The sequence below is a fragment of the Mauremys mutica genome, chromosome 21 (genome assembly GCF_020497125.1).
Source record: "Mauremys mutica isolate MM-2020 ecotype Southern chromosome 21, ASM2049712v1, whole genome shotgun sequence".
NCBI classification, from domain to species: Eukaryota; Metazoa; Chordata; order Testudines; family Geoemydidae; genus Mauremys; species Mauremys mutica.
The window spans coordinates 8267218-8273217 of record NC_059092.1 but is presented as its reverse complement, the minus strand read 5'-3'; the positions used below and the strand labels follow the sequence as shown (position 1 = coordinate 8273217).

At 40.6% G+C, this 6000-nt stretch overlaps 1 protein-coding gene across 1 annotated transcript in view; it reads left to right on the top strand.

The window, feature by feature from the left end:
• Positions 1 to 1462: 1462 nt before the first annotated feature.
• The window catches only part of TTLL10 (tubulin tyrosine ligase like 10), a 129968-nt gene continuing 125430 nt past the window's right edge, over positions 1463 to 6000 (top strand). Inside the window, exon 1 of the mRNA XM_044995985.1 lies at positions 1463 to 1551. The gene's annotated coding sequence lies outside the window, so the exon portion shown is untranslated. The remainder of the gene's footprint in view (positions 1552 to 6000) is intronic.

Here is a 6000-nt window from a genome sequence, read left to right as displayed (position 1 = left end):
AGAACACCTGCCTTCTCAAATAGCTTTCAGGTAGTTTTGAAATGCCAACATCATCTGGGTACTCAACCTACTTCTAATGGCAAAAGGGAAAACAGGTGCTTCAGTCTTTTAGGTAACCAATGGGACATGATTGTGTGTTGCTGAGCAACAGTTGTGTCATGGATTGTTCATTCATTGCACTAAAGTCAAAATCATCCCAGATAATTCATTTAGCACTGGATTATTTCTTTAACTGGAAGGTAGAAAATGCGTGACTTGAAAATAATCCTTAACCACCAGACACTTTTGCTGTTTCAAGAGAGTCATTGTGTGTTAAACTGGTGTAACCTTTCCCACTCTCACATGGGCTCTGTGTGTGCACACAACTGGGTCAAAGGGGATAGAATTTTGCCTAAGGAAGAAAGATTCTCAATTCCTTTTGAAATTAAATAGGATTTAGTTGCCTAGCTCCCTTAACTTTTTGAAAATCCCACCCTTAATCGCTGGAGTTACACTGGGATTTTAGGAGTTTTAGGGTTAAGATTTCAAAAGCGTGTCTATATGGTGTGACAATGCGCACTATGGGGGTATGGTTTCTACCACGCACTAATGTGTTGTGCACTAATTGGTCCATGTAGACCCTGCTGATGCACACGTAAAGTTCCCTAGCGTGCTTTCACGTGCACAGGGGAACACTTAGTTCCATTGGCTCAAGCCAGTGTTTTACAGGATGCAGCCTGGAGGTTCCTTGCCTTACTGCTAAGTAAAAAGAAGGCTAAGGTGGCTCTTAGGGGCTACACCAGCAGGGTCTACATAGACCAATTACTGCCTAACACATTAGTGTGCTTTAGAAGTCACACCCCCATAGGGTGCATTGCTGCACCGTGTAAACATGTCCTAAGTCATTTAGGAGCCTAAATACCATTGACTTTCAGTGAAACTTAGGATCCTAAGTGCCTACGGTACTTTTAAAAATAGAACTTAGGCTCCTAAGTAGAGCTGGGAGAATAATTGATTTTTCAGTTTGGTGGCCGAACTGAAAAATCAGGGGGGGTGGGGGAGAGAGAAACAAATGACAATTTCTCAGGTTTTTTTCACTGAAACGAACCCCCCCCCCCCAAAATCCATTTTGGGTGTATTTTACCCTTTTTGTTTTGTTTTTGTTTTTTCAGTTAAATCTAGCTACATTCCAAAACAAAAGGTTGTTTGAGACAAAAAGTCAAAACGTTTCATTTTGAAAATGTCAAACCAAAATGTTTTGACTTGTTCAGACTTTTTTTTTCCCCGGCCATTTTTTTTTCTGGATTAAACTGTTCACCAAATTAGACCCAACAGTTTCAGTGAATCCAAACTTCATTTTTATTCACCTATTTTTATTATTATTATTTTTTGCCTAGCTCTACTCCTGAGTTGGTTAAATGCAAATGCTTAAATGCTTACCAAGTTTGTGGGATGAATTTGGTCCATTGTGTCCTTTGTGTAGGAGCTGCCTGCCTGTAACATTATCAACTCACTGATCCAAACAGCTACTCTGGGAGAAAAAGGAATTTCTGTGTTTTCAGAAAATAGGAGGTAAGAGCTCAGGGAAAGAGGCCATAAAACAAATTAGCATGGATCCTCTAGGCATTAGCTCAAAACATTTCATTCCTTAGAGATGAGGTACCTTCAGGGAAACAGGAGCAGCAAAACAAATTATAAATGGAAGTCAGGAGATGCAAATGATGAAATAAAAGAACAGAAACTGCAGGAAAGTGAATGGTGTCTGAGAGTTGCTTTTGGGCTGGAAAGGCCTATGCAGTTTCTCCTGCTTTTCTTACTAAAAAAGGATTGTGACATTGTTCCTTAACCTGTTAGTCATTAAAAATACCCATAAGCAGGGAGTGCTGGTTTAATGAGTTCACTGCAGAGTTTTCTGGAGCCCATTCAAATTATCCACTGCTTTGTGGAGACCCCATCCTTGAAAAATGCACCTTGAATTAATATCTGAAATCAACAAACTGTTGTAACTAATCCAGAAATAGAAATAATTTATTTTCAAAGGTATCTTGACCTTCACAGTGCTTGCTGTGTTCTATTAATCTCTTGCCACTTTCTGCTATGTGTGTTATCACACCAGGCTGATTGTGCTGCGTCACACAATACAAACAATGCTTTGCAAGTCAAGATTGAATGGCAGTTGCATGTGGGCCCAGTCCTGCCCTGGTCAGTGCTATGAGTCTGATTCTGCACCACTGAATTCAGGGGGAGATTAAGCCATGAGAGTGACCAGGAACACTGACCAATGCATCCTCCACTCCAAAAGTCCTGCAGGATTCTATGGGATGGGCTACAGGGATGCATAGTGGGACACATTTTTTAAGAAGGAACTGAGTGTATCCCTGGCATAGATAGTGCATAGGGCAGAATGCAAGTAAGGGGGCAATGAGGCTGGCCCCATGACTTCTACAGATTGGTACTGAGGAGGGGGAACCAGTTAGGTTACATAGCGTTTCCTTGAAGGCTGCATTGAAAGCCATCCATGTTGTTGCATTGAATGGGTCAGAGGGAATTGTTCCCCTACCCACTAAAACACTCATGCAGCACAGAGTAGGATTCTGCCCTGTAGTTAGATATTTCCTATGTGGTCAATGAATAGCTTTCTGCCAACTGGCTGGTGGGAGCAGAATGGGGCTCCTTGTGACGAGTGTTGTGCACATGACTGAGAGTTTACTCAGCCCCAAAGGGGTTCATGCAAATTTTGGACAACTAAGCAGTTGCTCAGGCCTTTTGGATGTTGGTTGGAGCAATGTTTACATCTGTGTTTCAACCAGCCTAAAAATGTGAGTTAATGACTGGAGCACAGGCTCATGCCATATAGATATATCTCACAGGGTATAAGAAAGAAAGAAAGAGAGAAGCTTGTTTAGATGCTACATCTCATAACTGAGAGGCAGAAAGCAGAGAAAACAGTACTGATTCCCTTGAGGCATAGCTGTTCTCATCTCAGACTAGTGGAGGGAAAAGGCGTTAACTCAGAGCCCAATTAGGAGGCCTCCTTTGAGACAGTTGCGTTGCAACAGGTGACGTGACTCCAAAAAACAATCAAAAAGAGAATAGGAAAATACCAGACACACACCCTCTGGGTGTACCAGCAAGAAAATCAGGGGGGAAAAAACCTGATTAGCCTCCCTCATCATGGGAAGATACATCTGCTGACAGCTATACAGAAATCATGCTAGACAGGTGTCTACTGGTTTCTACCTAACTGCAACTCCTTGCCATTTTGATTTATTGGCTGTGACCTCCCATGTCTCCCCACCTCTCTTATTTTGAAGTATTGAAATGAGTAGGGTCGGTTCATCCCTGGTGGATCTATACCATTTAAATTTCAACTTTTCACTAAAACATTCTGATGAGAAACGTAAATTAATTTCTAAAATATTGCATCCAATTAATTTCCTGTGTCTCTTCAATTGTGTTGTTGCACGAATGACATCCATAGAGTCCAATGCTGAAGTCCTCAGACAAAACTCCACTCTAGTTAACAGATGAATAAGGGTTGTGTGAACTTGGAAAATATGAATAACTCCTATTGACTTCAATGGGAGAAATTTGTATCCTGTGATGGGATAATAGGCTTGATCAGAGTGAGACAATGAACACGTTTGGTCTGTGTAAATTCGGAGTAACTCCTCTAAATGAATCCAGATTTAAACTGATGGGAGTGAGAGAGGAATTTTAACCCTTGCTGTTCAGTTTTCCTCTTCTCTTTAATTGAAATCTGAAGGAATATCTGACTGCATAAATGTGATGGCAATACTGTGCTACTAATATTTAAGCATAATTCTCCACTGAAGTAAAAAGGAGATCTGCTGCAAATGGCCTGATGTTTTGATACAATCCACTAAAAATCTGGAAGGGGCGGTTAAGGAGAAAGCAATCACCCTTAACTCTGAATTACCTGGCTTTTGTTGGTTTATTTTCCAACCTCAATGTCAATTAAACAAAGCAATTTGTGCTTAATAAATGAAATTACATTAATGAAATACAGCTTGTTAGAACAGGCCCGTTTTTTCTCAGTTGCCAACCTCCAAATGACCCCTATAAAAGGACACTCTGAAATATCAGTTCCCTTTGTAGCTGCAGCAGGCTGCATTATGCAGTTTGAATTATTGTCTTTAGAATAGTCAGTAAGGATGGGTGTTGGCCATCTTGGAAGCTTCCTGGGTGAGTCATTATCACACAGGATACCTAGATGACCTTGGTATGCCCTTGTTTAGCTGAGTTCATTAGACAAGCCAGGCTCTGTGCTGCTACTCCTCCTGTCTTATTTCTTTTTTGAACGCCATTGAGCTAATTGAATGCATAGACTTTAATTTGAAAGCAAAGAGATTCCCAGTTTTCATTGTAATGTTGGTGGCTCATTATAATAAAAGGTGCAGCTTGTAGAAAACCAGGAAATAGGTACAGAGGAAAAAAAGCAAATTCTTTTTTCCTGAATATATAAGGTCAGATTCTGCCATCTTCACTCAACTTGAATAGTACTTTCTTGATTTCCATGATACTACTTTTACAGTAAGGTTGAAATTTTCATGGCCAACAATGGAATTTAGCTACACAGCTCTCACTGAAATTAATGGGAGTTGTGTGGCTAATTCCCCTCGTCCAGAGGTTCTCAAAGTTTTCCATGCAGCGACTCCTTCTTCCCACCAGATCCCCCTTATAATCCTCCTCCAACCTTGTAGGAGCTATTCAAATGCTATCCCATTTAGCAATATGGAAAAGCCAGATGGTTGTGCCACCTGACACCTGTTTGCTACCCTATCTGACCCCCAGATTCAGAGTCCCTGCTCTAGTAGGCATTGAAAACCTCAACCGAAGGCACTATTCAGTGCAAGGAAGGGTAGCAGAATCTCATCCCTTGAATTTAGTTGACGATGAGCAATGAAGGGCTTCTTTAAAAGAGGTGCGGTATTACATGAGGCTGTTGAGAACACCGGTTAGCACTCAGTGGATGAATGCCATTGCTCTCAAGGTACTTTGAAGCTCACCATATTGAATCTGATTCTATCTCAGGTTGCTATAAATCAAGAGTAACTTTACTGGTCAGTGGTATTTCACTGTGATAAAGCCACTGTCAGAATCAGGTCCTGCATATTAAAATGGCCTATGTTCTTTTTTCATTTTTCTCAAATCATATTAAGCTTTTTCAGAAATTATTGGCACTGAAACATGGATTTTTATTCTCTTTTCTGGATTGTTAAGCATCTTGCTTCTGGTTCTCTTGTTTTGTTTGTCACATATTGTTTGGCCTTTTTTTGTGGTGGTTGTGTTTGTTTCTTTGCAAAACCAGGTGACTAAAGCATTTGCAATAAATACATTTCTGTGGAATTTACTAACACTATCTGCTATGCTGATGTGGCAAGTTGATGAAAACATGCTAAATATATTGGACTGGCATGCAAACAGATTGGGTTTACTGTATGTCATTGGTATTACTGGGTGAAGAATTTCTGCTATCTCAGAACTTTGTCTCAGATGCCAATAATGATACATTTCAGAGCCAAATTTTACCCTCAGATATGTGCATGCACAACCCCACCCAAAGTCAGTGTGTGTGCATTGGAGGGCAGGATTTTGTCCTTATTGTGGACAATATTCTCTCACTTGTGAGAAAGGGAGAAATAGCCACAATTATTAGTGTTAAAGACTCCATTATTACAAAGAGAGCTTTCAGAGTGACTGAAAAATCATCCTCTTAGCCTGGTTAGGGAGGGATGCTGAAATGATTTATTGCCTAACTTATATTTGCATTGGCTGGACTCTAAAGACAAAGTAAAATCTATGAGGACAGAAGCCTACAAGTCATGCAAAGCTAATTTGATTCAAAGGTTGTTGTTTGACTTTGCGTGAATATGGGTGAGAGATGCAATGGCCAGAGCGTAGTTTGCATAAAGAGTAAGTGGAAACAAAGGGCCTGATCCAACCCCACTGAAGTCAGTGGAGGCATTGACTTCAATTGGTTTTGGATCAGGCCCCAAG